We start from the raw sequence: 6,303 nt of genomic DNA, 5'->3' as shown, positions 1-6,303 counted from the left end.
CTATACAGAGAAACCCTGTCTTGAAAAACAAAAAATAAACAAAAAAATATGTGGTCGTTATAAGAGTTGCCTTGGTCATGGTGTCTATGCACAGCAGTAAAACCCTAAGACAAGGTCAGACAATATCATAGAAGGGCAGAAAACATGTCCTAGCCAGACTGAGATGGGCTCAGAGAATGTGGACACTCAGCAATGTACCCTGGATGGAGGGTAGATTCAGGTGGCTGGGAACAGATCAAACTGAGGCCAGTGTGCCATGTGTCATGGCTGGAGGTTCTATGAAGCTTTGTCCAATATTCCTCCTAGCAGTCATGGATAACAACACCCCAAAAGGACTCTATAAAGGTGAAGACACCCTGTTGGACCCACTAGGATGGGGCTTAGGGACCTTCTCTGAGCAACATGGGGACATCTCACCTCCAGCCATTCCACTGGGCTTCTTGAGCTAACAGGCCAAGGACTGGGTAAAGTGCATGTAGGTAAAGGACTGGGTAAAGTCTTTCCTCCTGAGAACTGTTCTAGGGTAAGACATAGCAGGGCTCAGGACAATGAGGCTGCCAATCAGATGACTCTGTCCACACCTATATAAGCTTCACTGCATCACACTGAGCAAGTGGCCTAACCTGGCACCTGGTTACTGTATATGTAACACAGGGATGTATATGTAACACAGGGATGACAGTAAGACTCCTGCCACAGAGTCAGGAGGAGAAAACGAGATCACACATGTAAAGCCACTTCCCCTTCCCATCATGCACTTGGGGTGGACGCCCAAGGACAGCTACACAGCACCAGGCTATGGTCTGCAGCCTTGGCATTCTCTCCAGCAGGCCTATGAGGAGGCAAATTCTGAAGGGCAGGAACCCAGACATCTCTAGTGTGAGGCAGGAAAAAAAAAGCCAAAGCAAAGAAGTGCTCATTCACTCACAGCTCCCGCTGCTACTGTGAAGAACCAACCATGGCTGCCTCACCAGGTGTCCTTGGTTATAAGAAAAGCTCAAAGTGCAGGTCTGGGTGATGATTCCACTCTTGGAACAAACACAGCTGTAGATTTCCGATGATAACACTGGCTTCAGGTTCCAGTAATGCTTCTGCATCTATCCGACCTCACTGTGTACTGATGACCAGGTCTTAGCAGGCCGGAGCCAGGGCACCGACAACCAAACACAATGAAGACAGTGACAACAACAGTTTCTGTGAAGACCTCACTTCCTCAGACCTGGCACACAGCTGGCACTCAGGATATATGAGTAATTAAGCTGGACATGGTAGCACCTGCCTTTAACTCTGTGCATTCAAGACCAGCCTGGTCTACAAATCAAGTTCCAGGACAGCCAGGGCTATTACACAAAGAAATCCTGTATAGGAAAAAACAAGACAAAACTCATGTGTGAATAATTGTTTCCAAACTGCAGCTCTGGACCAGCATGCCTGCATTTCAACTCCACCTTTTCCACCAGAGCATCACCCAGCACACACCACTGAAATGGGGCTACAGTTCCTCTCTGGAGGGTGGCCCAGCCTTTGAGGCACTTAGGTACACAGAACAGACCAGGAAGGGTGAGAGCATATACAACACCCGGATGCTTACCCAGGGAACTAGCCCAGCCCACACTAAAAGGCATCTATCTACAGGAGCCTGGCCATGGTTCTGAGAGGTGCCAGTGTGACCCACCAGACCCACGGATCACCCTGGTACCAAGCTTCTGAGTTACAACAGCACCAAGAGGAGCAGATGATCTGTCACCACAACAGTCAGCCCATACTGGGGATTTGTAGTACACTAAGTACCAATACCAGCATAGTTTTGGTATGGTTTCTGGATAACCTGGAACTTGCAATGTATGTAGTCCAGGCTAGCCTCACACAGAGCTTCATCTGCCTTTACCTCCCAAGTACTGAGGTTAAAGACAAGTGCAAGCATACCTGGCCTATAGTATATCTGGGGGGAGGTTGCCATTTTTTTTTAATTTTTAAAGTGTGTGTGTGTGTGTGTGTGTGTGTGTGTAGTGTGTACATGTGTTTAGTACCAACAGAATAACAGAGTCCAGGTGATCCCATGGAACTGAGGCTACAGGGCATAGTGAGTGGGAATCAAACTTGGGTCCTCTGGAAGAGCAGGAAGAACTCTTAACAGCGAAGTCATCTCTTCAGCCCTCTTCTATTTTTTTCTCTTTGTTTCTTTGTTTTTTGAGATAGGGTCTTGTGTTATATAGTCCCAGAGTGGTGTGCCACCAAAGTGGTCAAAGCTGCAGCTGGCCCCTCCTTCCCACCCCAGCTTACGCCCCACCCCTAACCCCCAGTCCCCACTCCCCCACCCCTCCACCTCACATAGTAAAAAGTCCCACAGGAGCTGTCAAAAATGGCCCCCACCAATCAGCCCCACAGAGATGGCAGCACCTCAGCAAAAGCTGGCTATGACAGGGATGGACTTCCCACCCTAACACATGGGCCCCACGCAGGGGAAGGTAGGGATGTAAAAACAAAAAAACGAAACAAAACAAAAATACCAATCCCTGAACAGGAAAACCCACTAATCCCTGAGTGTCCCACAAAAAAAAAAAAAAACAAAAAAAAAAACCACCAATCCCTAAGACCCCTCAGAAATCCTAGATAAGTCATAAGCCATGCCTTTTGCCCAGTTCCCTGCAGTCCACACCCAGGAGCAGAAGGTAGCCATTCATGGATTCATCCCTCCCCCTCCTCCCCCTCTCCCCCTCCTCTCTCCTTTCCCCTCCTCCCCTTCTCCTCCCCCTGCTCCCTCTTCTCCTCCTCCCCTCCTCTTCTCCTTCCCCCTGCTCCCCCTCTTCCTTCCCTTCCCCCTCCCTCCCTCCTCCTCCTTCAATAAATCTCCTTTATGAGATTTACTGCCTGATGTGACTCTCAGTGGAAGAAGAGAAGAAGAGAAGAATGGAAGGAGTGGGGCTGAGGTTCCTGAGCTCAGCTGGGGTACCCTCTCCTGGGAGCTGCAACACCTGTGGAGGAGGCGTCCTCTCAGAGTTGTGTGGTTGCTGGGCTCCCGAGCCCTAGGACACCTTCCCATCCTAGCAGAAACACTGACATATGTTAGCCCCAACAAGCCTCAAATTCAATCTGTAAACAGAGATTACCTGAAACTTCTGGTTCTCCTCTCACCTTCTGATTGAATCAGAGGAGAGGAGTTTGAGCCAGAACAGCTGAGTTACTCCAGCCAGTCAGAGCTCAGGAAGAACTAGGAAGGGTGAGCTTACTCAGAAATAAGATCTCAGAGGCTGAAAACATTCTAGGCCTAGATGAGATTGTATGGAGGATAGAAGCTTCCAGGACTACTAGGCCTAGGTTAGCAGACAGACACCAGCAAATGGGCCTGGACACTTACTCCTGGTCCGATCCTTGGGTCTCAGGGGTAAGAGGCAGTGGAATCAGAATAGTAGCTGTGGGCAGGGCAGCCAGAGGCGTTGGGAGCAGGTGGGTAGCGGGAGAGCAATCCAGGACACAGGCTGGATTCGGAGGGAGACCGGTGGCAGAGGTCCAGGAGGTAAAGCCGGAGCCCGCAGCCTCCCTGATGATACTCACAGGACCAGTGCTCACACTCTGACTCCGGTAAGGAGCTGGGCTCTTGAGATCAACAGACTCAAGTGCTCCCCTGAGTCATCTGAGGCTCCCTTGGAATCCCTAAGACGCTCCGGAGCATCTGCGGCCATGGGAGCAGGACAGTTTCCACCTTCAGCAGACCAAGCTTGACTCCAAGATCCAAATTCGAGACAGGTGGGCCAAGCCATCGACCTGCTGGCCAACTACGTCCATGCAGAGGACGAAGACTGGCAGTGGAGATGCACAAATCCTACACCTTCCTCCAGCACCTCGCGGTGGCGAACATGAAGGACTTGGTAGGGGACATCCAGGTGTGCGTAGAGCTGGAGCAGGGCAAGAACGTGGACTTCTGGCGCGGCATGACAACCATCATGAAGTATGAGATTGCCAAGCTCCTCAAGCAGGAGGCCTCAGGCGAAGACCTAGGCAAGCACGGTGAGGTGGTCAAGGCCTCGGTCAGCAATCGGTGTTCAAGGGACGACATACAGGTCATCTTTTAGGGCATCCAAGGAAAGATCCGTGCTGGCGGCCCCAACCTCGAGATGGGCTACTGGGGGAGCCTGCTTGCAGCAGTTGCCTGCACACATGGCCAGGGCCAGGCTCCGTGAGAGCCACTAGATTGTTCTTTGGCCGAAGCTGTTCAAAGTGAAGCAGAAGCAGGGCCTGCGGTTCCCAATCCTCAAGCGCAGACCTGCGGACACACACAGCTTCGGTTCTGAGGAGCTGGCTCCCAATTGCTGGCCTTCGGTGGGACCCGAGGGGGGACGGTTTCTGGCACCCGGGGATGCAGAGGCAGAGGCCAAGGCAAACCGTGAGGCGGTGCTGATGGACGAGGACCTGATCCTTCAGTGCTCACCGCACAGGAGCTACAGCTGAACACGCACCTGCAGGAGCCACCTCCTGCAGCTTCTGCAGTTGTCGCCCCAGCAGCTCTAGGCCATAGGCGACTCGGAACAGGAGCGCCGAGGTCATGGGGCAGGATGAGGCGCAGATCAGTGTGGAGTTGCCGCTGGGCGGCCCCGCAAGCCACACTTTTTCAGCCGCGTGCACACCAGGCTTCGAGTGGAACAAGTACAACTAGATGCCCTAGAGCTTCGACAACCCGCCGCCCGAGATTGTGCAGGGTTACAAGTCCAACGGTTTCTACCCAGACCTCATCTGCAAGCGCGACATACCCGAGTACTTCCTGGAGACCGGCACTCACAGTTCCAATTTCGCCATCCTGCGCTTCCACGTCGGCCACCCTACGACGACATCGCCTTCAAGATCCTCAGTCGCAACTGGAATACTCGCACATCCACGGCTTCCCTGCCAGTTCGCCAGCAGCATCTTCCAGCTCTGTGTCCACTTCAAGCTACCGCCGGTGACGCTCGCACCAGGCTGGCCGCTGCATGGACAGCTCCCGGGTGGAAAGGCCAACGGGACCCCTGGTGTCAGCCACGGTCCTTCCGGAGCCCCACCAGTCCGGGAGAGGATTTCAACTGTCTCTCTGAAAAGACTGCTTTAGGGGGCAGACAGTTTCCACGGACTGGTTCAGCCGTGGAATGTGGTTTTAATACGTTTAAAGTTTGAAATCTCCTCACTGTGGTAAAATAAAGTACCTTTTGAAGAGTGAAGACACGGAGCCTAACCATAATTTTCAGGAGGCAACACCCAAGTTCTAACAGTGTAAACAATTTCTAAAATCAGTATCAAATGGGTAAGAGAAGGTACAAACTTGTATGGTTTTTTTTTTTAATTATCCTTAGCAGGTCACAATAATTTAGTAGCTTTCTTAAGACTAGGACTCTATGTTTTGTTCCTGTTGGGTCTATCTAGATTTTAAAAATCACGATTTTGATTCCCCATTCCTGTAATCCTCTTAGATAGGAGAACTCTGGCACCTGAAATCCATTCAAGATTGTTCTTTTCGATTTGTGGTTAAGATGTTTTAAAATTTCTTTTACACATATGATCATTTTGCCTTCATACATGTACACATACCTGGTATGTGTGTGTGCCCATGGACCCCAGAACAGAGGATGCGAGATCTCCTAGAACTGGAATTACAGGTAGTTATGACTCACAATGTCCGTCTTCTGCAAGAGCAGCAAAGGCTCTTAAGTATGGAGACACTTCTCCAGCCCCTGCTTGTTGTTATTTTGTTTGTTCTCGAGACAAGGCCCCACATTGTAGCCCAAGATGCCTTCAAACTTGTAATCCTCCTTCTCAGCCTCCTAAAAGCTGAGATCGCACGTGTGAGCCACCACGGCCAGTTCCCCTTTACTTGAATTAAGAAATAATTGACCAAGTGTGGTGGTGGCACATGCCTTTAATCCCAGCATTTGGGAGGCAGAGGCAGGTAGATTTCTGAGTTCGAGGCCAACCTGGTCTACAGAGTGAGTTCCAGGACAGCCAGGGCTACACAGAGAAACCCTGTCTCAAATAATAATAATAATAATACTTAGTAATAATAATAATAATTGCAAATATCTAATGATCTCCCCCTTCCTTGTTCCTGGGCCAACAGAGTGGGGCTCCCTTGCATTGGAGGTTGAGTTCTCTTCCATCAAAACCCATGCAGGGAAATGTATTGGTCAGGGTCCAACAAGGAAAACAGAGTTCCAACAGTGTAAATACTCGCACATCCACGTGGAAACGCAGGATGGCGAAATTAACTGTGAGTGCCGGTCTTCAGGAAGTACTCGGGCATGTCGCACTTGCAGATAAGGTCTCAGGCGACTCTACAGC

At 50.7% G+C, this 6,303-nt stretch overlaps 1 pseudogene; it reads left to right on the top strand.

Annotated features, from left to right (window-relative positions):
- Nucleotides 1-311: 311 nt before the first annotated feature.
- On the top strand, nt 312-5,080 carry Gm32996 (annotated as a pseudogene).
- Nucleotides 5,081-6,303: the final 1,223 nt, after the last annotated feature.

This window comes from Mus musculus, chromosome 5 (assembly GCF_000001635.26).
Source record: "Mus musculus strain C57BL/6J chromosome 5, GRCm38.p6 C57BL/6J".
NCBI classification, from domain to species: domain Eukaryota; kingdom Metazoa; phylum Chordata; class Mammalia; order Rodentia; family Muridae; genus Mus; species Mus musculus.
This window is presented reverse-complemented; position numbering and strand designations above follow the sequence as displayed.